At 52.6% G+C, this 23,213-nt stretch overlaps 1 protein-coding gene across 1 annotated transcript in view; it reads left to right on the top strand.

Moving 5' to 3' along the window:
- Positions 1–23,213, top strand: part of LOC135507585 (F-box/WD repeat-containing protein 7-like) — a 214,837-nt gene that overhangs the window by 41,230 nt on the left and 150,394 nt on the right. The window contains exon 2 of the mRNA XM_064927119.1: positions 4,377–4,460. The gene's annotated coding sequence lies outside the window, so the exon portion shown is untranslated. The remainder of the gene's footprint in view (positions 1–4,376; positions 4,461–23,213) is intronic.

The raw sequence follows: 23,213 nt of genomic DNA, 5'->3' as shown, positions 1-23,213 counted from the left end.
GTGAACAGCAGTCACCCCCGCCAACACTCTGTTTTGTAATATAAATATTAACGTCTGGCCTGGCGAGCAGCTGACGTCAACGGAAGGCTGTAGATTAACTTGTTCTGTTCTCAGTTCTTGGCACTGTCAGGGAATCTTTTTTTCTCTCTTCATGTCCAACAATACATATTTGACCCCGATATATTATATGTTTTCTTTGGATGGATTGCAATATTTTTTCTTTTAGATGGTGGTCCTGGAATGTTGGACTCTGAACTTTGGAGCAATGACTTCATGTGGTCATTCCCAAGTTTTTATCTTTCTGTATTTTATTTCTATAAAAAGGAAATGGCTCCAGTTGTCGTTTGACTACAAACGGTCATCTGAAAACAGGAAAGGAATGCTGGGAAAGGTCAAACTTATGGAAACCTGTGAAATTAGATGGATTTGCTCATTCTCTTACTATCAGCAGCTCAAGTTTATTTGGCGTCTGGGCTCAACGATGAGATGAACAGAGTTTCTCTTCCACAGCTGGGTGGTATGATGATGGTCTTGTTCACGCGCGCTCTCTCTCTTGGGTTTCTTTCCCTCTTTCTCTCTTGTACTCCCATCTCTCTTGTGGTCTCTCTCGTTCTCGGGTGCTCCCTCCGTCTCTCACTCTCCCTCGGGGGCTCTCGCGCCCCCTTGTGGGCTCGTGCTCCCTCGGATGCTCTCTCCGTCGCTCTCTTTTTTTTCATTCTTTCTTGTGCTGTCTCAGTTTCGGTGTGTCTGGAACCTCTCACCAGAATCTGTAAACATCTCCCAGCTGCTGTGCTGCCAAGTTACATAATGGAGCTACAAACTAACCTTGACTTCCCTCTCTCGTCTCGTATAATTCCATAGGCTCCTGAGAGTCATAAACCAACTGCTTTCTTGATGTAAAAAGATCTGATTGTTCGATAGACCAATTAGTGTAAAAAATAACAGAATTGAGTTTCCTGTCTAAACGCAGCCACAGTGATCTCCTGTCTCAAACACGCATGCACACTCCTGTCTCACGGTGATCCACTGTTAACCGGCTGAATAGTCTGCCTCTGCTATTCTCAATGTCTTTCCCAGGACTCCTGTCCGGCTCTGTCTGGTGTTAACACCCAGTTAGCCAACAGCAGGCCCTGGCCTGTTACCTTGGCACTGTCCATGTTCATAGTGCTGTTGTGATGGGATAGCCTGTCATATCTAGGGGTTATTTTCTAGGCACTGGCAGCCGCTCAGAGGTAGAAACCGACGGGAGTTGGAAGCCGATAACTGTGCCTCGTACAGCTGGTCTGCCTTGCCAAAAGATGGCTACTCGAGTTACACGTTGACTTTTGCCCGACTTGAGCTCCGACCACTTCCCATATCAAACTGCACTTTTTTTTTGTCTGTCTCAAACCCTCCATCAGGCCAAAGAATAGCTCTCCAAATTGGTCCGTGAAGAAACTAACTTGACCAGAGAACCAAATTAGAGTAGCCTGACCCAGCTCACGTTCCTGTCTTCTCTTTCAACTTTTAGGAAAGTTGAACACTTTACCATAAGGCCTGGGTTGTGGTCACCAGAGGGGTTAGAGAGGCTCAGAGAACCTGGGGGGGTGCACCAAAGTGGCTGTCCAACAGCAACTGTTGGTCTGCTCCCGACAGTTAACAGCAAGGCCCTCATCTACGCACGCTATGGGAAGAGAGCTCTTATCTGATAGAGTTGCCTTGTTGAGAATGTCGTCAGTGTTTCCGTAGCATGAGGGCTTTTATGCCAAACAACCGTCCGCCAGTACTGATTTCAGGAGGTTTTGCCTAGTTGATTATGGCAACCGAATGCAGTATGAAAAGGGAATATGCAAGAGTGCCATGACATGCACATCCCAGACTTATCAAACCCAGTTGCTGGGTAACCATATACTGCAGATGAGACAAGGGAAGACTGTATAGCCGAATGCTGCTTTCCTGCTGCACGAGATTACCCATCCTGTAGGGCCTAGGCCCTAAGTGTGCAGCTGCCCCTTGTGAATGAATGGCTGATTACTAAATGTTAATGAGCCACTATCAGCGGGTAAATCAATCTGCCTCACAGGTGCAGTGGTGACGCACTGTTGCATGTTGACACGGGTGTATTCAGCCGGTCTGTTACTGTCTGGGTTTTTGACTTCTACTCTACCTGTTGTTTTTTTATTCTCTAGCTTTCTCCCGGAAGGAATTCCCCACACCTTCGGTGTCAGAAAGATCAAGGAACACCCTGGGTGTCTTCCTTGATGGGCAATAGGGTGCCATTTCCTACGCACCCCTGTTACTTCGTATAGCCACTGTAGAAGTAAAGTAGTGATTTAATTAAGGTGTAGTCGGGTTATAAGTTGTAAGGCCTCACCTTCACATGGGAATGTTCACCTATACGTCGTAGATCCGAGATTGCCCGTTTCCTGCTACATACAACTCTATTTCTTTGCATAGCTCTCTGTCTGTACAGTGGGGCAAAAAAGTATTTAGTCACCAATTGTGCAAGTTCTCCCACTTAAAAAGATGAGAGGCCTGTAATTTTTATCATAGGTACACTTCAACTATGACAGACAAAATGGGAAAAACAATCCAGAAAATCACATTGTAGGATTTTTAATGAATTTATTTGCAAATTATGGTGGAAAATAAGTATTTGGTCACCTACAAACAAGCAAGATTTCTGGCTCTCACAGACCTGTAACTTCTTCTTTAAGAGGCTCCTCTGTCCTCCACTCGTTACCTGTATTAATGGCACCCGTTTGAACTTGTTATCAGTATAAAAGACACCTGTCCACAACCTCAAACAGTCACACTCCAAACTCCACTATGGCCAAGACCAAAGAGCTGTCAAAGGACACCAGAAACACAATTGTAGACCTGCACCAGGCTGGTAAGACTGAATCTGCAATAGGTAAGCAGCTTGGTTTGAAGAAATCAACTGTGGGAGCAATTATTAGGAAATGGAAGACAAGACCACTGATAATCTCCCTCGATCTGGGGTTCCACGCAAGATCTCACCCCGTGAGGTAAAAATTATCGCAAGAACGGTGAGCAAAAATCCCAGAACCACACGGGGGGACCTAGTGAATGACCTGCAGAGAGCTGGGACGAAAGTAACAAAGCCTACCATCAGTAACACACTACGCCGCCAGGGACTCAAATCCTGCAGTGCCAGATGTGTCCCCCTGCTTAAATCAGTACATGTCCAGGCCCCTCTGAAGTTTGCTAGAGAGCATTTGGATGATCCAGAAGAATATTGGGAGAATGTCATATGGTCAGATGAAACCAAAATATACATTTTGGGTAAAAACTCAACTCGTGTTTGGAGGACAAAGAATGCTGAGTTGCATCCAAAGAACACCATACCTACTGTGAAGCATGGGGGTGGAAACATCATGCTTTGGGGCTGTTTTTCTGCAAAGGGACCAGGACGACTGATCCGTGTAAAGGAAAGAATGAATGGGGCCATGTATCGTGAGATTTTGAGTGAACCTCCTTCCATCAGCAAGGGCATTGAAGATGAAATGTGGCTTGGTCTTTCAGCATGACAATGATTCCAAACACACTGCCCGGGCAACGAAGGAGTGGCTTTGTAAGAAGCATTTCAAGGTCCTGGAGTGGCCAAGCCAGTCTCCAGATCTCAACCCCATAGAAAATCTTTGGAGGGAGTTGAAAGACCGTGTTGCCCAGCAACAGCCCCAAAACATCACTGCTCTGGAGAAGATCTGCATGGAGGAATGAGCCAAAATACCAGCAACAGTGTGTGAAAACCTTGTGAAGACTTAGAGAAAATGTTTGACCTCTGTCATTGCCAACAAAGGGTATATAACAAAGTATTGAGAAACTTTTTTGTTATTGACCAAATATTTATTTTCCACCATAATTTGCAAATAAATAAATTTAAAAATCCTACAATGTGATTTTCTGGATTTTTTTTCTCATTTTGTCTGTCATAGTTGAAGTGTACCTATGATGAAAATTACAGGCCTCATCTTTTTAAGTGGGAGAACTTGCACAATTGGTGGCTGACTAAATACTTTCTTGCCCCATTGTATCTCTATGTAAGTCCCGAGTGTGTGCCTTATTCACTGTCTTAAGGCGTCTTTGTGCATTTGTTTCCTTTGTGTTATCGACCTGTTTGAGTCTATGTTGTGACTAACTGGGCCCGTCTGTGGGAGACTGGGAGAGTGGAGGTGTGCTGGGTCTGGTTTTCACGGGGATAAACTGAGATACCAGGATGAGACCAAAACACATGGAACTGAGAGACCCCTAGAGCCCTGAGAGAGGGGAGATCATTACGTGTTCTCACCCCAGACGGCCCTGTGGCATGTTAACTCTGATGACCTCAGATTGTTTAACACACGATGCACTGACATCCCCTTCTCTCTATGCAGCCTCCATTGACAGCCCTAACAGAGAGGGGCCAGGCCGGGAGAGGAGAGGAGAGCAACCCCCAGTGTGGCCTGACTGAGAGACTCGTGAGTAACCACTTCACTTCCTCTCCCTGGGGATTGGGGAGGGAGGGTGGGTGTGGTGGATTTTTTTCCATGATCACCAGCTGCATACCTTTATGCACAGTACAGATGTTAAGTGTGTATGTGCACTGTGTGGGGCTGACAAGGAGAATCCTAACTGCTTCACTTACGCGCCCATGGGAATGGGGGGGGGGGGGTTGAGGCGTGTGTGTGTGTTTCTTTTGAGTTGAGGCTACAGGAAACTAGACAGATATTTAATAGCTAGCTAATTAGATTCCTTTCTTTCTCCTTCATTGACTTTTCAGGGGAGGCTTAATGCTCAATTAAGCTTCCCCCTTTTTAGGCTGTGATTTATCCCTCCCTCCTCCTGTCTTTTCACTATCTTAGTATTCATGACCGCCTTTCCACTGTGTGGCCATTTTACCACGACTTCATTCTGCTTTCAACTGTGAGCCCACTCGGCAGCGCCTCGTGATTTACCTCCTGCCCCCATCTCCTCCAGTACAGAGATATCCTGATAAGTTATTACCGCCTCTTTATGTTACTGAGGACTGCTTCTGTTATGCTTAGTCTCTAGTTGAGAGAATAAAATCAACACTAACCTGTACCTTTGTTCCCATAACTTCCTTATAGGGATATCAAACAATATTTAACCTAATATGATGAGTCACTCCAACATTTGACTTCTTTTCACATTGTGACATATCTCCAGGAACAGTTAACCTATACAGTATACTGAAAGCTAACACCAAAAGGCTAGCCTTTAACATCAAAATGAGCCTACCAAGTTTGAACATTAGTTGCGAGAGTTGGGTCCTGCTCTTAGACCTGCTCTGACAATGAATTTACAGTGATACTTCAAGATTTTGGCAATGCTTCTCCAGGGTCTGATGAATTCATGGATACCATTTTTATGTCTTTGCGAGCAGCTTGAAGGAAGTTGCTAACTAGTGTCAGTGCAATGACAGGAAGTCTATGGGGATCTGCAAGCTAGCAGTCTTATGACTTAAATGTAAATGTAAAGTATTAAATAGACTTCCAGTCATTGCGCTAACGCCAGTTAGCAATTACGCTACTTAGCAACTTCCTTCAAACCACTCGCAGAGACATACATGTTTATCTACGATTTCATCAGACTCTGAGAAAGTAGATAAAGGACCTCATAGCCAAAATCCCGAAGGATCCCTTTGACTACAAGGGTAAGCAGTTCATTGTTTAACAGCATCCTCTGGCAGGCTCCCCCTGAACCATTTGAAGATGCGTTTATTGTACCATATCTCTCCTCAGGAAGCGTTAGCCATGTGTCCGTTCCTCCGGAATGAAAGGGAAGGGAACAATGTTGAAAGAGGAAGAGAAATGATAGACGGGGGGAGGGAGAGAAATGATAGACGGGGGGAGGGAGAGAAATGATAGACGGGGGGAGGGAGAGAAATGATAGACGGGGGGAGGGAGAGAAATGATAGACGGGGGGAGGGAGAGAAATGATAGACGGGGGGAGGGAGAGAAATGATAGACGGGGGGGGAGGGAGAGAAATGAAAGACGGGGGGAGGGAGAGAAATGATAGACGTAGGGGGAGAGGGAGGGAGAGGGCGAGCGCGGGAGAGGGAGGGAGGGAGAGGGCGGGAGCGGGCGGGAGGGAGTGTGCAGGGGGAGGGAGGGAGGGAGTGTGCAGGGGGAGGGAGGGAGTGTGCAGGGAGTGAGTGAGAGTGCAGGGGGAGGGAGTGAGTGCAGGGGGAGGGAGTGAGTGCAGGGGGAGGGAGTGAGTGCAGGGGGAGGGAGTGAGTGCAGGGGGAGGGAGGGAGAGTGCAGGGGGAGGGAGGGAGTAAGAGTGCAGGGGGAGGGAGGGAGTAAGAGTGCAGGGGGAGGGAGTGAGGGAGGGAGTGAGTGCAGGGGGAGGGAGGGAGTGAGTGCAGGGGGAGGGAGGGAGTGAGTGCAGGGGGAGGGAGGGAGTGAGTGCAGGGGGAGGGAGTGAGTGAGTGCAGGGGGAGGGAGTGAGTGAGTGCAGGGGGAGGGAGGGAGTGAGTGTGCAGGGGGAGGAGTGAGTGCAGGGGGAGGGAGTGAGTGCAGGGGGAGGGAGTGAGTGCAGGGGGAGGGAGTGAGTGCAGGGGGAGGGAGGGAGAGTGCAGGGGGAGGGAGGGAGTAAGAGTGCAGGGGGAGGGAGGGAGTAAGAGTGCAGGGGGAGGGAGTGAGGGAGGGAGTGAGTGCAGGGGGAGGGAGGGAGTGAGTGCAGGGGGAGGGAGGGAGTGAGTGCAGGGGGAGGGAGGGAGTGAGTGCAGGGGGAGGGAGTGAGTGAGTGCAGGGGGAGGGAGTGAGTGAGTGCAGGGGGAGGGAGGGAGTGAGTGCAGGGGGAGGGAGGGAGTGAGTGCAGGGGGAGAGAGGGAGTGAGTGCAGGGGGAGAGAGGGAGTGAGTGCAGGGGAGAGAGGGAGTGAGTGCAGGGGGAGAGAGGGAGTGAGTGCAGGGGGAGAGAGGGAGTGAGTGCAGGGGGAGAGAGGGAGTGAGTGCAGGGGGAGAGAGGGAGTGAGTGCAGGGGGAGAGAGGGAGTGAGTGCAGGGGGAGAGAGGGAGTGAGTGCAGGGGGAGAGAGGGAGTGAGTGCAGGGGGAGAGAGGGAGTGAGTGCAGGGGGAGAGAGGGAGTGAGTGCAGGGGGAGAGAGGGAGTGAGTGCAGGGGGAGAGAGGGAGTGAGTGCAGGGGGAGAGAGGGAGTGAGTGCAGGGGGAGAGAGGGAGTGAGTGCAGGGGGAGAGAGGGAGTGAGTGCAGGGGGAGAGAGGGAGTGAGTGCAGGGGGAGAGAGGGAGTGAGTGCAGGGGGAGAGAGGGAGTGAGTGCAGGGGGAGAGAGGGAGTGAGTGCAGGGGGAGAGAGGGAGTGAGTGCAGGGGGAGAGAGGGAGTGAGTGCAGGGGGAGAGAGGGAGTGAGTGCAGGGGGAGAGAGGGAGTGAGTGCAGGGGGAGAGAGGGAGTGAGTGCAGGGGGAGAGAGGGAGTGAGTGCAGGGGGAGAGAGGGAGTGAGTGCAGGGGGAGAGAGGGGGAGTGAGTGCAGGGGGAGAGAGGGAGTGAGTGCAGGGGGAGAGAGGGAGTGAGTGCAGGGGGAGAGAGGGAGTGAGTGCAGGGGGAGAGAGGGAGTGAGTGCAGGGGGGAGAGAGGGAGTGAGTGCAGGGGGAGAGAGGGAGTGAGTGCAGGGGGAGAGAGGGAGTGAGTGCAGGGGGAGAGAGGAGTGAGTGCAGGGGGAGAGAGGGAGTGAGTGCAGGGGGAGAGAGGGAGTGAGTGCAGGGGAGAGAGGGAGTGAGTGCAGGGGGAGAGAGGGAGTGAGTGCAGGGGGAGAGAGGGAGTGAGTGCAGGGGGAGAGAGGGAGTGAGTGCAGGGGGAGAGAGGGAGTGAGTGCAGGGGGAGAGAGGGTGAGAGTGCAGGGGGAGAGAGGGTGAGAGTGCAGGGGGAGAGAGGGTGAGAGTGCAGGGGGAGAGAGGGTGAGAGTGCAGGGGGAGAGAGAGAGAGAGAGTGTGTGTGCAGGAGAGAGAGTGTGTGTGCAGGAGAGAGAGTGTGTGTGCAGGAGAGAGAGAGAGAGAGAGAGTGTGTGTGCAGGAGAGAGAGAGAGAGTGTGTGTGCAGGAGAGAGAGAGAGAGAGAGAGAGTGTGTGCAGGGGGAGGGAGGGAGTGAGTGAGAGTGCAGGGGGAGGGAGTGAGTGAGTGGGAGGGAGGGAGTGAGTGAGTGGGAGGGAGGGAGGGAGTGCAGGAGGGAGGGAGAGTGAGTGGGAGGGAGGGAGTGAGTGAGTGGGAGGGAGGGAGGGAGGGAGTGCAGGAGGGAGGGAGAGAGTGCAGGAGGGAGAGTGAGTGCAGGAGAGAGAGTGAGTGAGAGTGCAGGGGGAGGGATGGAGTGAGTGAGAGTGCAGGGGGAGGGAGGGAGGGAGTGAGTGAGAGTGCAGGGGGAGGGAGTGAGTGGGAGGGAGGGAGTGAGTGAGTGGGAGTGAGTGGGAGGGAGGGAGGGAGGGAGTGCAGGAGGGAGAGAGTGAGTGAGTGAGTGCGTGAGGGAGAGATTGAGGGAGAGATTGAGGGAGGGAGGGAGGGAGAGAGAGAGAGAGAGAGAGTGAGTGCAGGAGGGAGAGAGTGAGTGCAGGAGAGAGAGTGAGTGAGAGTGCAGGGGGAGGGATGGAGTGAGTGAGAGTGCAGGGGGGGGAGTGAGTGAGAGTGAAGGGGAAGTGAGGGAGGGAGTGAGAGTGCAGGGGAGGGAGGGAGGGAGTGAGTGAGAGTGCAGGGGAGGGAGGGAGTGAGTGAGAGTGCAGGGGGAGGGAGGGAGTGAGTGAGTGAGAGTGCAGGGGGAGGGAGTGAGTGGGAGGGAGGGAGTGAGTGGGAGGGAGGGAGTGAGTGGGAGGGAGGGAGGGAGTGCGTGAGGGAGAGATTGAGGGAGGGAGGGAGAGTGAGTGCAGGAGGGAGGGAGAGTGAGTGCAGGAGCGAGGGAGAGAGTGAGTGCAGGAGGGAGGGAGAGTGAGTGCAGGAGCGAGGGAGAGAGTGAGTGCAGGAGCGAGGGAGAGAGTGAGTGCAGGAGCGAGGGAGGGAGCGAGTGAGTGCAGGAGGGAAGGAGGGAGCGAGTGAGTGCAGGAGGGAGGGAGTGAGTGAGTGAGTGCAGGGGGGAGGGAGTGAGTGAGTGCAGGAGAGAGTGAGTGCAGGAGGGAGGGAGAGAGTGAATGCAGGAGAGAGGGAGAGAGTGAGTGCAGGAGGGAGGGAGGTAGAGAGTGAGTGCAGGAGGGAGGGTGAGAGAGTGCAGGGGGAGGGAGAGTGCAGGGGGAGGGAGGGAGTGAGAGTGTAGGGGGAGGGAGGGAGGGTGAGAGTGCAGGGGGAGGGAGGGAGAGAGTGAGAGTGCAGGGGGAGGGAGGGAGGGGTGAGTGAGAGTGCAGGAGGGAGGGAGTGAGAGTGCAGGAGGGAGTGAGTGCAGGGGGAGGGAGTGAGAGTGTGCAGGGGGAGGGAGTGAGAGTGTGCAGGGGGAGGGAGGGAGGGAGTGTGCAGGGGGAGGGAGTGAGTGAATGTGCAGGGGGAGGGAGTGAGTGAGTGTGCAGAGGGAGGGAGTGAGAGTGCAGGGGGAGGGAGTGAGTGAGAGTGCAGGGGGAGGGAGTGAGTGAGAGTGCAGGGGGAGGGAGGGAGTGAGTGTGCAGGGGGAGGGAGTGAGTGCAGGAGGGAGTGAGTGAGTGAGTGCAGGAGGGAGGGAGAGAGAGAGTGAGTGCAGGAGGGAGGGAGAGAGTGAGTGCAGGAGGGAGGGAGAGTGAGAGAGTGTGCAGGAGTGAGAGAGAGAGAGTGAGTGCAGGAGGGAGAGTGAGTGCAGGCAGGAGTGAGGGAGTGAGTGAGTGCGGGAGGGAGAGTGAGTGCAGGAGGGAGGGAGGTGAGGGAGTGCAGGAGGGAGGGAGTGAGTGAATGTGCAGGGGGAGGGAGTGAGTGAGTGTGCAGAGGGAGGGAGTGAGAGTGCAGGGGGAGGGAGGGAGTGAGAGTGCAGGGGGAGGGAGGGAGTGAGAGTGCAGGGGGAGGGAGGGAGGGTGAGAGTGCAGGGGGAGGGAGGGAGAGAGTGAGAGTGCAGGGGGAGGGAGTGAGGGAGGGAGTGAGTGCAGGGGAGGGAGTGAGGGAGGGAGTGAGTGAGAGTGCAGGGGGAGGGAGGGAGTGAGTGTGCAGGGGGAGGGAGTGAGTGCAGGAGGGAGTGAGTGAGTGAGTGCAGGAGGGAGGGAGAGAGAGAGAGTGAGTGCAGGAGGGAGGGAGAGAGTGAGTGCAGGAGGGAGGGAGAGTGAGAGAGTGTGCAGGAGGGAGAGAGAGAGAGTGAGTGCAGGAGGGAGAGTGAGTGCAGGCAGGAGTGAGAGAGTGAGTGAGTGCGGGAGGGAGAGTGAGTGCAGGAGGGAGGGAGGTGAGGGAGTGCAGGAGGGAGGGAGGTGAGTGAATGTGCAGGGGGAGGGAGTGAGTGAGAGTGCAGGGGGAGGGAGGGAGTGAGAGTGCAGGGGGAGGGAGGGAGTGAGAGTGCAGGGGGAGGGAGGGAGGGTGAGAGTGCAGGGGGAGGGAGGGAGAGAGTGAGAGTGCAGGGGGAGGGAGTGAGGGAGGGAGTGAGTGCAGGGGGAGGGAGTGAGGGAGGGAGTGAGTGAGAGTGCAGGGGGAGGGAGGGAGTGAGTGTGCAGGGGGAGGGAGTGAGTGCAGGAGGGAGTGAGTGAGTGAGTGCAGGAGGGAGGGAGAGAGAGAGAGTGAGTGCAGGAGGGAGGGAGAGAGTGAGTGCAGGAGGGAGGGAGAGTGAGAGAGTGTGCAGGAGGGAGAGAGAGAGAGTGAGTGCAGGAGGGAGAGTGAGTGCAGGCAGGAGTGAGGGAGTGAGTGAGTGCAGGAGGGAGGGAGAGTGAGTGCAGGAGGGAGGGAGAGTGAGTGCAGGAGGGAGGGAGGGAGAGTGAGTGCAGGAGGGAGGGAGTGCAGGAGGGAGGGAGGGAGAGAGAGAGAGAGTGAGTGCGTGAGGGAGAGATTGAGGGAGGGAGGGAGTGAGTGCAGGAGGGAGGGAGAGAGTGAGTGCAGGAGCGAGGGAGAGAGTGAGTGCAGGAGCGAGGGAGAGAGTGAGTGCAGGAGCGAGGGAGAGAGTAAGTGCAGGAGGGAAGGAGGGAGAGAGTGAGTGCAGGAGGGAAGGAGGGAGCGAGTGAGTGCAGGAGGGAGGGAGAGAGAGTGAGTGCAGGAGGGAGGGGGAGAGAGAGAGAGAGAGAGAGAGAGTGAGTGCAGGAGGGAGGGAGAGAGAGTGTGCAGGAGGGAGAGAGAGAGAGTGAGTGCAGGAGGGAGGGAGAGTGAGTGCAGGAGGGAGGGAGGGAGGGAGTGCAGTAGGGAGGGAGAGAGTGAGTGCAGGAGGGAGGGAGGTAGAGAGTGAGTGCAGGAGGGAGGGAGGGTGAGAGAGTGCAGGGGGAGGGAGAGTGTAGGGGGAGGGAGGGAGGGTGAGAGTGTAGGGGGAGGGAGGGAGGGTGAGAGTGCATGGGGAGGGAGGGAGGGAGAGAGTGAGAGTGCAGGGGGAGGGAGGGAGGGAGAGAGTGAGTGCAGGAGCGAGGGAGAGAGTGAGTGCAGGAGCGAGGGAGAGAGTGAGTGCAGGAGCGAGGGAGAGTAAGTGCAGGAGGGAAGGAGGGAGAGAGTGAGTGCAGGAGGGAAGGAGGGAGCGAGTGAGTGCAGGAGGGAGGGAGAGAGAGTGAGTGCAGGAGGGAGGGAGGGAGGGAGAGAGAGTGAGTGCAGGAGGGAGGGAGAGAGTGAGTGCAGGAGGGAGGGAGAGAGAGTGTGCAGGAGGGAGAGAGAGTGAGTGCAGGAGGGAGGGAGAGTGAGTGCAGGAGGGAGAGTGAGTGCAGGCAGGAGTGAGGGAGGGAGTGAGTGAGTGCAGGAGGGAGGGAGAGTGAGTGCAGGAGGGAGGGAGGGAGGGAGTGCAGTAGGGAGGGAGAGAGTGAGTGCAGGAGGGAGGGAGGTAGAGAGTGAGTGCAGGAGGGAGGGAGGGTGAGAGAGTGCAGGGGGAGGGAGGGAGGGTGAGAGTGTAGGGGGAGGGAGGGAGGGTGAGAGTGCAGGGGGAGGGAGGGAGGGAGAGAGTGAGAGTGCAGGGGGAGGGAGGGAGGGGTGAGTGAGAGTGCAGGAGGGAGGGAGTGAGAGTGCAGGAGGGAGGGAGTGAGAGTGCAGGGGGAGGGAGTGAGAGAGTGCAGGGGGAGGGAGGGAGGGAGAGTGCAGGGGGAGGGAGTGAGTGAATGTGCAGGGGGAGGGAGTGAGTGAGTGTGCGGAGCGAGGGAGTGAGAGTGCAGGGGGAGGGAGGGAGTGAGTGCAGGGGGAGGGAGGGAGGGTGAGAGTGCAGGGGGAGGGAGGGAGGGAGTGAGTGAGAGTGCAGGGGGAGGGAGTGAGGGAGGGAGTGAGTGAGAGTGCAGGGGGAGGGAGGGAGTGAGTGTGCAGGGGGAGGGAGTGAGTGCAGGAGGGAGTGAGTGAGTGAGTGCAGGAGGGAGGGAGAGAGAGAGAGAGAGTGCAGGAGGGAGGGAGGGAGGGAGAGTGAGTGCAGGAGGGAGGGAGAGTGAGTGCAGGAGGGAGGGAGAGTGAGAGAGTGTGCAGGAGGGAGAGAGAGAGTGAGTGCAGGAGGGAGGGAGAGTGAGTGCAGGAGGGAGGGAGAGTGAGTGCAGGCAGGAGTGAGGGAGTGAGTGAGTGCAGGAGGGAGGGAGAGTGAGTGCAGGAGGGAGGGAGGGAGAGAGTGAGTGCGTGAGGGAGAGATTGAGGGAGGGAGGGAGTGAGTGAGTGCAGGAGGGAGGGAGAGAGTGAGTGCAGGAGGGAGGGAGAGAGTGAGTGCAGGAGCGAGGGAGAGAGTGAGTGCAGGAGCGAGGGAGAGAGAGTGAGTGCAGGAGGGAAGGAGGGAGCGAGTGAGTGCAGGAGGGAGGGAGAGAGAGAGTGAGTGAGTGCAGGAGGGAGGGAGAGAGAGAGAGTGAGTGCAGGAGGGAGGGAGAGAGTGAGTGCAGGAGGGAGGGAGAGAGAGAGAGTGTGCAGGAGGGAGAGAGAGAGAGTGAGTGCAGGAGGGAGGGAGAGTGAGTGCAGGCAGGAGTGAGGGAGGGAGGGAGTGAGTGAGTGCAGGAGGGAGGGAGAGTGAGTGCAGGAGGGAGGGAGGGAGGGAGTGCAGGAGGGAGGGAGGGAGAGAGTGAGTGCGTGAGGGAGGGAGAGAGTGAGTGCGTGAGGGAGGGAGGGAGGGAGGGAGTGAGTGAGTGTGCAGGAGGGAGGGAGAGAGTGAGTGCAGGAGCGAGGGAGAGAGTAAGTGCAGGAGGGAAGGAGGGAGAGAGTAAGTGCAGGAGGGAAGGAGAGAGTGAGTGCAGGAGGGAGGGAGAGAGAGTGAGTGCAGGAGGGAGGGAGTGAGTGCAGGAGGGAGGGAGGGAGGGAGGGGGAGTGAGTGCGGGAGGGAGGGAGGGAGAGAGTGAGTGCAGGAGGGAGGGAGGGAGAGAGTGAGTGCAGGAGGGAGGGAGGGAGAGAGTGAGTGCAGGAGGTAGGGAGTGAGTGCAGGAGGGAGGGAGAGAGTAAGTGCAGGAGGGAAGGAGGGAGAGAGTGAGTGCAGGAGGGAAGGAGAGAGTGAGTGCAGGAGGGAGGGAGAGAGAGTGAGTGCAGGAGGGAGGGAGTGAGTGCAGGAGGGAGGGAGGGAGGGAGGGGGAGTGAGTGCGGGAGGGAGAGTGAGTGCAGGAGAGAGTGAGTGCAGGAGGGAGGGAGAGAGTGAGTGCAGGAGAGAGAGAGTGAGTGCAGGAGGGAGGGAGGGAGAGAGTGAGTGAGTGCAGGAGGGAGGGAGGGAGAGAGTGAGTGCAGGAGGGAGGGAGGGAGAGAGTGAGTGCAGGAGGGAGGGAGGGAGAGAGTGAGTGCAGGAGGTAGGGAGTGAGTGCAGGAGGGAGGGAGGGAGAGAGTGAGTGCAGGAGGGAGGGAGGGAGAGAGTGAGTGCAGGAGGGAGGGAGGGAGAGAGTGAGTGCAGGAGGGAGGGAGGGAGAGAGTGAGTGCAGGAGGGAGGGAGAGAGAGTGTGCAGGAGGGAGAGAGAGAGAGTGAGTGCAGGAGGGAGGGAGAGTGAGTGCAGGAGGGAGAGTGAGTGCAGGAGGGAGAGAGGCAGGAGGGAGGGAGAGGGAATGAACAGGGGAGTGGAGTGAGAGATCCACCCTCCCAGCCTTTCTCATTGTTCTCAGTGATAGAGACAGGACGCCTCATATTCACACTTCTGCGTCAGGGGAGTTTTTATTTTATTTTTACAACTACCAATGACGAAACAGGAGGTTTATTAACTTTGAAGCGTCGCTGTCGGTGTTGCTCAGGCTCATCTGTGGGCAAATAGGGAGGGAACCTCGAGGGGATGAGATGATCACTAATGAGGAGTAGTGTGTGTGTGTCTGTCCCACTGTTGGGGCAAAGGCGCATAGAAGCAATGCCTTTCCTGTGCACATGCATGCACAATTGTTTTGGTAAAAACTTGAATTAATTTGAAGTAGGCGTTCACCATCTTTGTTTCCTGATGTGTATTCCCCAGTTTGAAAGTGGATTCTCATATCGGCCTCCCCACAGCCACTTAAGATTAACGAAAGAGCAAATATGTGAATTCATGCAGAATGGGTTCACCTTTTAGTATGCTTGTGTCTGTCCGATGTGTGTGTGTGTGTGTTCTGTATGGAGCTCTACCTCCTTACAGACGAAAGTGCAGCCAGCCTTGACCCTGAATTATTCATTGCTGGCACGCTTTTGTGAATTAAAGGTAAAGCGATTGGATAGCATAGAGCCTCATACGGGGTGTTCTCTCTGCTAAATATTTAAAGGGATGGTCCTGACTGCTAACCCCAGCCAGTCAGTCACCTCTTTAGGCTATATTGCCTTCTAAAACTACAATCCTGAGGCTTTCTGACGGTTTTCTAATGTGACACCATACCTGGGGGTGTTAATAATGGGTGGGTTTGGATTGGAATCCCAGGGGAGCACAGTCTTCATTCTTCCAATGCCGTTTCCTCAGGCTGCTGGATGTTACCTCAAGCTAAGGTTGATACGTCTGGGCTCACCGGTGAGAAACCGTGTCGAAGCAGGTGAGCGGAGTTAGAGGTGCACACTTTTCTTTCTTTAAAGAACAGTTGCAATAGAAGTATGCAAGTTGGGTTGTTTTGAATAACATGCTGACTACACTGGCTACATGTAGTTGATTTTGTCTGTCCAGAGCCGATCATGACACGCAGGTTAAAATATCAAAACCAACTATATTCATTTGGTGGCAGGTTGAAACACATGAAACGTTCATGGACATTTAACTAAGCTAGCTGTTGCTGGCTAGTTTGTCCTGGGAGATGAACTTTGGGTTGTTATTTTAACTGACATGCTTATGGTCATTGTTTTTTGCCTATTATTTGTAGAATTATTTTTGTGCCCGAGTCATACAAAATGGTGTGTTTCTACTCCAACGCAACAGTTTTTTTGTGTTGTATTTCAAACACCCCCGTGGCCGGTGAGGTTAGCGTTTAAGGCTTTTCACCATCAATACTAGAACAGTGTAGGCTACAATGAATGGATGTCACGCCAGCTATCAGTCATCACTTGCTTATTTCAATGATCGAAATACAGTTGTGTGTTTGGTGGCACCGCCTGCTCCCTCTGGTTCTCACACTGTGTGTGTTTGTTGGCACCGCCTGCTCCCTCTGGTTCTCACACTGTGTGTGTTTGTTGGCACCGCCTGCTCCCTCTGGTTCTCACACTGTGTGTGTTTGTTGGCACCGCCTGCTCCCTCTGGTTCTCACACTGTGTGTGTTTGTTGGCACCGCCTGCTCCCTCTGGTTCTCACACTGTGTGTGTTTGTTGGCACCGCCTGCTCCCTCTGGTTCTCACACTGCCTGTCTGTGTTTTTATTAAGAGAACCCTTTTGCTGCAGAGTCCCGGCAGCAGGGCTGTTGGTGCCTCCCTCTCTCTCCTGAAGGAAGCAACTTAATTACAGTCTGTAGACGGTAAGAGAGGGGGAAGAGCACCCGCTTGGTTACCTCCCCATGTTTGATATAGTAATTAGGTAATATACACGGGAACTGCTGTGCCCGTCACAACAGGCGCGGTCGCTTTCATCTTCTCCTCAAGGTACAGGGAGGTACTGGACTTCATTCCTCTGAAAAAAGAAAAAAAAGATCTGATTCTTGTTTTCTTTTTAAAGGATGAGCTTCATTCACCTGAAGAGGCAGGTCATAGTTGGAATTTCAGGCTGTGTCGTTTATTTAGAAAATATGTGTGAAGCAGTGGTGTCTGGGAAATGTGGGATCAGTTCCTGGAAGAGGTGAGTATTTCTTCACAAGTACAGACTGAGCACAGGGGGAAGACAAGTAGACCTTGGCTTTGTCATATCCTGAGGTGAAAGCGAGGCACTTTCCACAACAGCAGAGCAGCAGAAGAAAAGAGGTCTGGGATTCAACCGGTCATTCTTTGTGTCACTCCTTAATCAGTCCCCCAGCGCCCACAACCCACACACATCCCATGTAAATAATTTAAAGGCCCTTTCCTTTCGCCAGCCCAGCAGCCAGGGGAAGAAAATGGCCAGCCCACAATTGATGACACAGGACAGCAGAGGACAGTAGAAATGGCTGCTGATATACAAATGCTGCACCTGAAATTGCACCCTATTCTCTATGTCGTGCAACACGTTTGACCAGGGCCCGTAGGGCCATTTCAGTTGCACTCTACGGCTTTCAGCAATTGCTAACAGGGTCGGATAGTAAAACTAGCTGCAGATGCACTCTCTGTTCGTGGCGAGGCGTTAAACAACTTGGAATGGCCGCGTCACGCTGTCAGCTTACATTTGGGCGTAATGAAAGGGCTGCTCGGAGGGTATTTAATCCGCTGCACTTTTTTTGTTTAACGTTGGAAAAGTTTATCGTGAGTGGATCCATGCAGTGGGAAGAAATGTAGAGTAAGAAATACCATAAAATGTTGAGAGAACCGTCTCTTCTCTTGATGATCTATTGGCCCAACAGAATATAAATGCCTTACAGTTTCCTGTAGGCCCACAACTTAGGTTATACTGGGATCCTGACTACAATACCACGTGAGGGTAATGTGTTTAAATGGCACTGGAGTAAAACCTGCTGGCCATTTTGTTTCTGCTTTTAGATGTTGCTTCTCTGTTGTGGGGAACAGGGGTGGAATGACTCAAACACACCCTGTTTGCTGTGGCGTGTTCTTTGCTGTTACTGTAAGAGCTGGGTAGTAGGATGATGCTGTTGTTCTGTAGGTGGCGCTGTGTGTGCGTTCCCTCGTCAGAGAAAAAAGGCGGTCACAGTCACACGCTTCGACCCAGTCATTCATGCTTCGGAAGCTCCGGACGAAAACAGGAAACCAGGAAACCACCCTGCACTGTTCTGTTCCTGGGGTGGCAGGAAGCTGTGGCTTCACAGGCATTGTTCACTCTTGGAGGGACCACCCGGTCCACCCAGAACGTTGTTGTTGTTGTTGTTCAGAGTGTCATGCAGGCAGTCAGTGGACTTAGCCCAAATGTGACATTCCTGTCTGTTGAAAATAGAAGAGGATAGCCACTTGTAGGCCTGTGGGTTACTCGGCCTAGGCATTTTGGTTTGTTGTTGCTGAGGACGTCATGCAGTCAGTGGGCCTAAATCGGACACATTTCTGTTGAGAATAGAGGAAGTAGTAGTACCTGTGATTCTCATGCTGTAGTGGAGGGAAAGGCATTGTACCGTCTTTCCCCACTAGAGGGCAGTCTAGTCAGAGGAAATGGACACTGCCTGGTCAGATGGAGTGGAGAGAATCATCCTTCAATGGCTCCTATTGGGTCTCTCTGTACAATGTCATAGGAGCAGTTACTGTTCGCCGGAGAGATTCCCTGAAAACACACCACTTCGATACGGCTACCACTTTTTAGTTGCAGGTTAGGAGAATAAGGTTAATGTTAGCAAAAGAGTTAGGGAGTCCATTTAGCTAGATTGTAGTAAGATTTGCCGACCGGTATTCGCGTTTTTTGAAGCTGGTACTTGTTGACATTTAGGCTCGTCTTAAAAGGGGACTCCAGTCTCAAGTCACACATAGCATAGTTTGATACATAATCTTACCTAATTATTCCCCAGAACTCCTCTGCCTGGCCAGTCGCCGTTGTCCTTTCTCCCAGTGTGTCAGCGGTGTGAGGGGGGGGGGGCCTTCCGCAGGATCAATGAGGGAAAAATGACCCTGAAACATACATGCTTTGCTCGCCATGAATTAGTTGGGAGGAGATTAATGATCAAGGAAAAAGGCAGAGATTTTAATGAAGGACCCAGACCTTGCTTGATATAGAATGACGATGGTAATTAGATCATTGAATAATCTGCTTACAAGTCACTACTTTGTAAAAGGAAGGGTTGGAATCTATGCTTATTCCCCAGATCCACTGTCTGCAAACCACTCCTAGAAAGGGGGAAAACGCTGGACAAAAGCTCTATAAAACGCCTCTTCACATCAGGCCCAGTGACACAAGTGGATAATGATTTTGCGGCCAAGGATTTGTGGAGTTTTTAATGCACTCTCACTTTTCTCCATTTTAAAGTCCCTAGGCCAATCTGGGAATTCCCATGTCTCATTGCAGCGCACCCCTAGTCTGGTGTCCTAACTGAATTTGCTAGATATCTCGCTGTTTCACTTCCCTTCAGCTCCGAAGCCAGGCTAAGCTCACCCCACCCTAGCCCTATGTTTGGCTGTCTGGTCGGTGGCCAGGCCTGCGGCCTACATCAAGACAAACTGCAGATTTAATGTCCGTCTTTACAACCACATCACAATTAATACTTGGGATTGGATCATGTCTTTACAGGTGGTTTCCTCCATCAGAAACAAACACAAGACTGTTCAGATGTCCATGACAAATGCCTGCTTTCTGCCTGGGCTCCTTAATTGACGTAGCAGAGTAAAACTCAGTGGCAATGAAAGTCGCTGAAGGCTAAATGTTGGCAGTGAATGCATTTTCCCATAGCATGAAATTGGCAGTGGAACATCATTGCCATCATTTAGTCGGAATACAGCTGTAAATTAACGCTTAGCTAAATGTGGTGCAACGTCTCAGTGCTCTGAGAATATATGTTGCACGTTGTCCCTGTCTAAATAAACGTAATACATCAACTCAAACGGGAAATAGGTCTGAGGTTCGAACCATGCTCCTTGTGTTTTACCATTGAAAGCTTATGCCTAGTTTTCCGACATTATAATGACAGTTTAAATTGACAATTTGATGAAATTGGTCATGATTCAAGTATTGCGCGTTTTTTTAAATATTTTTTTACCTCAGTGCTATAGAAAGAAACACAGAGCCTTCTCAATATCCTGGTGTCAGATTTAGCCCCAGGCCTCCTCCTGTTAGTTGTTACAAAGGTGTCCTTCCTATTAAACTCTGTCTCTGTACAATGTGTGAAGGTGTAGTCCTGACATACTGCAACACTGCCGTCATGAGCGATGCCACCCCCCCCCCCCCCCGCGCAGACACACCTGTTCCCACAGCCGGGTACTAGTCACCCACAATCCCTCTCTCTCTAGAGTCTGATCACACAGGTCTGATCACACAGGAGGATGATAGCCAGCATCACACAGCCTCCGGCTACTGCAGCTGCACCGTGATCTAAGGACTCCCTAGGTACTACTACATAGGGGAATTGCACTCACACAAGTGTCCAAAAGCATTTAGACACATTCAGTGAACGAGTTCTGTTATGATGAATAAAATACATGCTGCTTTGTAAGGACTCTATGTACTCCCTAGGGCAGGCTTCTCCAACCCTGTTCCCGGAGAGCTAGAATCAGGTGCTCTAGATTAAGGTTGGAGTGAAAACCTACAGGACGGTAGCTCTCCAGGAACAGGGTTGGAGTGAACCTATAGGACTGTAGCTCTCCAGGAACAGGGTTGGAGTGATCCTACAGGACGGTAGCTCTCCAGGAACAGGGTTGGAGTGAACCTATAGGGCTGTAGCTCTCCAGGAACAGGGTTGGAGTGATCCTACAGGACGGTAGCTCTCCAGGAACAGGGTTGGAGTGAACCTATAGGACTGTAGCTCTCCAGGAACAGGGTTGGAGTTGAAACCTACAGGACTGTAGCTCTCCAGGAACAGGGTTGAAGTGAACCTACAGGATGGTAGCTCTCCAGGAACAGGGTTGGAGTGAACCTACAGGACTGTAGCTCTCCAGGAACAGGGTTGGAGTTCATCTACAGGACTGTAGCTCCCCAGGAACAGGGTTGGAGTGAACCTACAGGACTGTAGCTCTCCAGGAACAGGGTTGGAGTGAACCTACAGGATGGTAGCTCTCCAGGAACAGGGTTGGAGTGAACCTACAGGACTGTAGCTCCCCAGGAACAGGGTTGGAGTGAACCTACAGGACAGTAGCTCTCCAGGAACAGGGTTGGAGTGAACCTACAGGATGGTAGCTCTCCAGGAACAGGGTTGGAGTGAACCTACAGGACTGTAGCTCCCCAGGAACAGGGTTGGAGTGAACCTACAGGACAGTAGCTCTCCAGGAACAGGGTTGGAGTGAACCTACAGGATGGTAGCTCTCCAGGAACAGGGTTGGAGTGAACCTACAGGACTGTAGCTCTCCAGGAACAGGGTTGGAGTGAACCTACAGGACAGTAGCTCTCCAGGAACAGGGTTGGAGTGAACCTACAGGATGGTAGCTCTCCAGGAACAGGGTTGGAGTGATCCTACAGGACTGTAGCTCTCCAGGAACAGGGTTGGAGTGAACCTACAGGATGGTAGCTCTCCAGGAACAGGGTTGGAGTGAACCTACAGGATGGTAGCTCCCCAGGAACAGGGTTGGAGTGAACCTACAGGACTGTAGCTCCCCAGGAACAGGGTTGGAGTGAACCTACAGGACTGTAGCTCCCCAGGAACAGGGTTGGAGTGAACCTACAGGACTGTAGCTCCCCAGGAACAGGGTTGGAGTGAACCTACAGGACAGTAGCTCTCCAGGAACAGGGTTGGAGTGAACCTACAGGACTGTAGCTCCCCAGGAACAGGGTTGGAGTGAACCTACAGGACAGTAGCTCTCCAGGAACAGGGTTGGAGTGAACCTACAGGACAGTAGCTCTCCAGGAACAGGGTTGGAGTGAACCTACAGGACGGTAGCTCTCCAGGAACAGGGTTGGAGTGAACCTACAGGATGGTAGCTCTCCAGGAACAGGGTTGGAGTGAACCTACAGGACTGTAGCTCTCCAGGAACAGGGTTGGAGTGAACCTACAGGACTGTAGCTCTCCAGGAACAGGGTTGGAGAGCCCTGCCCTAGATCTTACCCTATAGGTGAATTATACCCACTCAAGTGTCTGAAATTCATTTATTCAATGAAAAGTTCTGATAGATAGCTAGGCTTCGGAAAAGGTATTTCCATTTGGTAGCGTTAACATGGCAGGTAAAATTAATTTCATATGAAGCCGGAAGGTCAGACACCTTGCTGAGGTGATTATTTTAATGGGTTTATTCCTGTCTGAGTTATGACTGTCTGAATCATGTTATGTGGTGTCTACTCTGCATCTTAGTCAAACATATTATACACACATATCAGTAGACTCACAGGTGCTGGGAGAAGATTTTGCCTTGTCTGTAACAAGACTAGAGCCACCATATGGGTAGGGCTGAACTCTGGAAACATGTCGTTTTGGGACTATATTTCTAATCTAAAGTTGGTGTGTGTGAGTATCTCCTCTGTGGTTGTTGCGGGGGAGTGGGTCGGTTGCTTGCTGTGTTGCCGGCTTGGCCTGAGTAGTAAACTACAGCTAATGAACCCATGCTGCTCCAGGCTCCATATGGAGGAGTGACTGCCTCTCAGTCTGTACTTGGCAGCACCCACCTGCCTCGCTCCACCCTCCACTCTGGCAGGATTAGACTGTGTGCCAGGTTGCCAGGCCTTTCAGATCAGACTTAAATCTTGACCAGGCAGTATTATGTCATGGGTAAACTCTGCCACAGTTCCATCTCTCTAAGACACCTCTTCACTGTTTTGGACGGTTGAGACCGTTTCAGAGGACTGGGAAAGACACACAGCTTGTGGTAGACAGGTAGAAGTGGCCTAACAGTGTCACCTTGTGGTGTATTGTTTGTCTGTTGTCTCCACAGTGGGAGGAGCGGCGATGCTTCATCTGGAGTGTCGGCTAACATGGTTTGTGTGAGGTAATTGAATCTGAGGTGCATTAAAGTAGCACTGCCTCACTGTAAATGGTGTGCTGAGATGCCCGCGTCTCGTTGAGCTTGGCTCAGCAGTACTGTACGCCCAAGACTCACGTCTTACGTGTCAAAACTGACTTGTCAGCTCAGAGGCCGACTGAGGTGACAATAGGTACTCAAGCTAGGGCAAGTGATGGAGATGACAAGTGCCATCTTGTCAGTGACACTCTTGCTTTGCTTTGTTTTATGTGTTGTCCATGTGATTCCGTGGAAATGAAGCCCGTCAACAGCTGATCTTGCCCTGTGCTAAAGTCTGGAATTTCACAAGGAGACTTTAATGTGTAGAGGATTTACTGGCTTTCATCATGAGCCTGGTTTGCTGCTTCTCATTTATTTTACACCCCTTTTTCAGTTCCCTTCATTTTTTTGTTTCCAACCTACCTGTTGCTTATTGCGTTTTAGTCCTGCCACTTGTCATCTCCCCTCAAAGATTTATTTTCAGGGTTGAAGAAACACCCCAATGCAATGAATGGGGAAACCTCATCACCTGAACATAGGCCTTGCAACTCCAGGCCCAGCCCAGTCTGTACACCATCTGCAGAAGAGGAAAGCTTTTGTAGCCTGGTCTGGCTCCACACAATGGAGCTGTAATTGTATGGTGTTGGCTGTTGGAGGCGAGCCGCGAATTCCTGATTGTCGGAGACTGATAACTCCGTCAGCCCCTCTGCTCCTCGCCACACACAATGCATGTTGAGGAAACTAGCCTCCGGTCAAAACAATGGTTGGATTTTCCTGAAGCTGCCGCTTGCCACCTTTTACGCCATGTGTGTGTTCCTGTATTTCTTGAAATGCACGCTCTCAAATAGACGTGGTGATCTTTTTTTTTTTAGGCTAATTCGGGAGAACAGTTGGAGTCGGAGATGTGGCCTTTTTTTTTTATGACTGCGTGGCTGCCTCTTCCCGCCTTGCAAGGGTTTATGTTTAGGCTAAATGATCCTAGACTGCACTAAAAGCCTTGCCTCCACATCCTGGCTGCAGAAATATAAACGGGATCCTTTTAAAGTACAGTCTAATGTGCTTTCCTTCACTCACTCCAACTATAAGCAAAGAAAATCCAATGAATTTCCTCTTCTTTCCCCTTTCCTCCCATTCAGTCCATCT

The sequence above is a fragment of the Oncorhynchus masou genome, chromosome 21 (assembly GCF_036934945.1).
Source record: "Oncorhynchus masou masou isolate Uvic2021 chromosome 21, UVic_Omas_1.1, whole genome shotgun sequence".
Taxonomy (NCBI): domain Eukaryota; kingdom Metazoa; phylum Chordata; class Actinopteri; order Salmoniformes; family Salmonidae; genus Oncorhynchus; species Oncorhynchus masou.
This window is presented reverse-complemented; position numbering and strand designations above follow the sequence as displayed.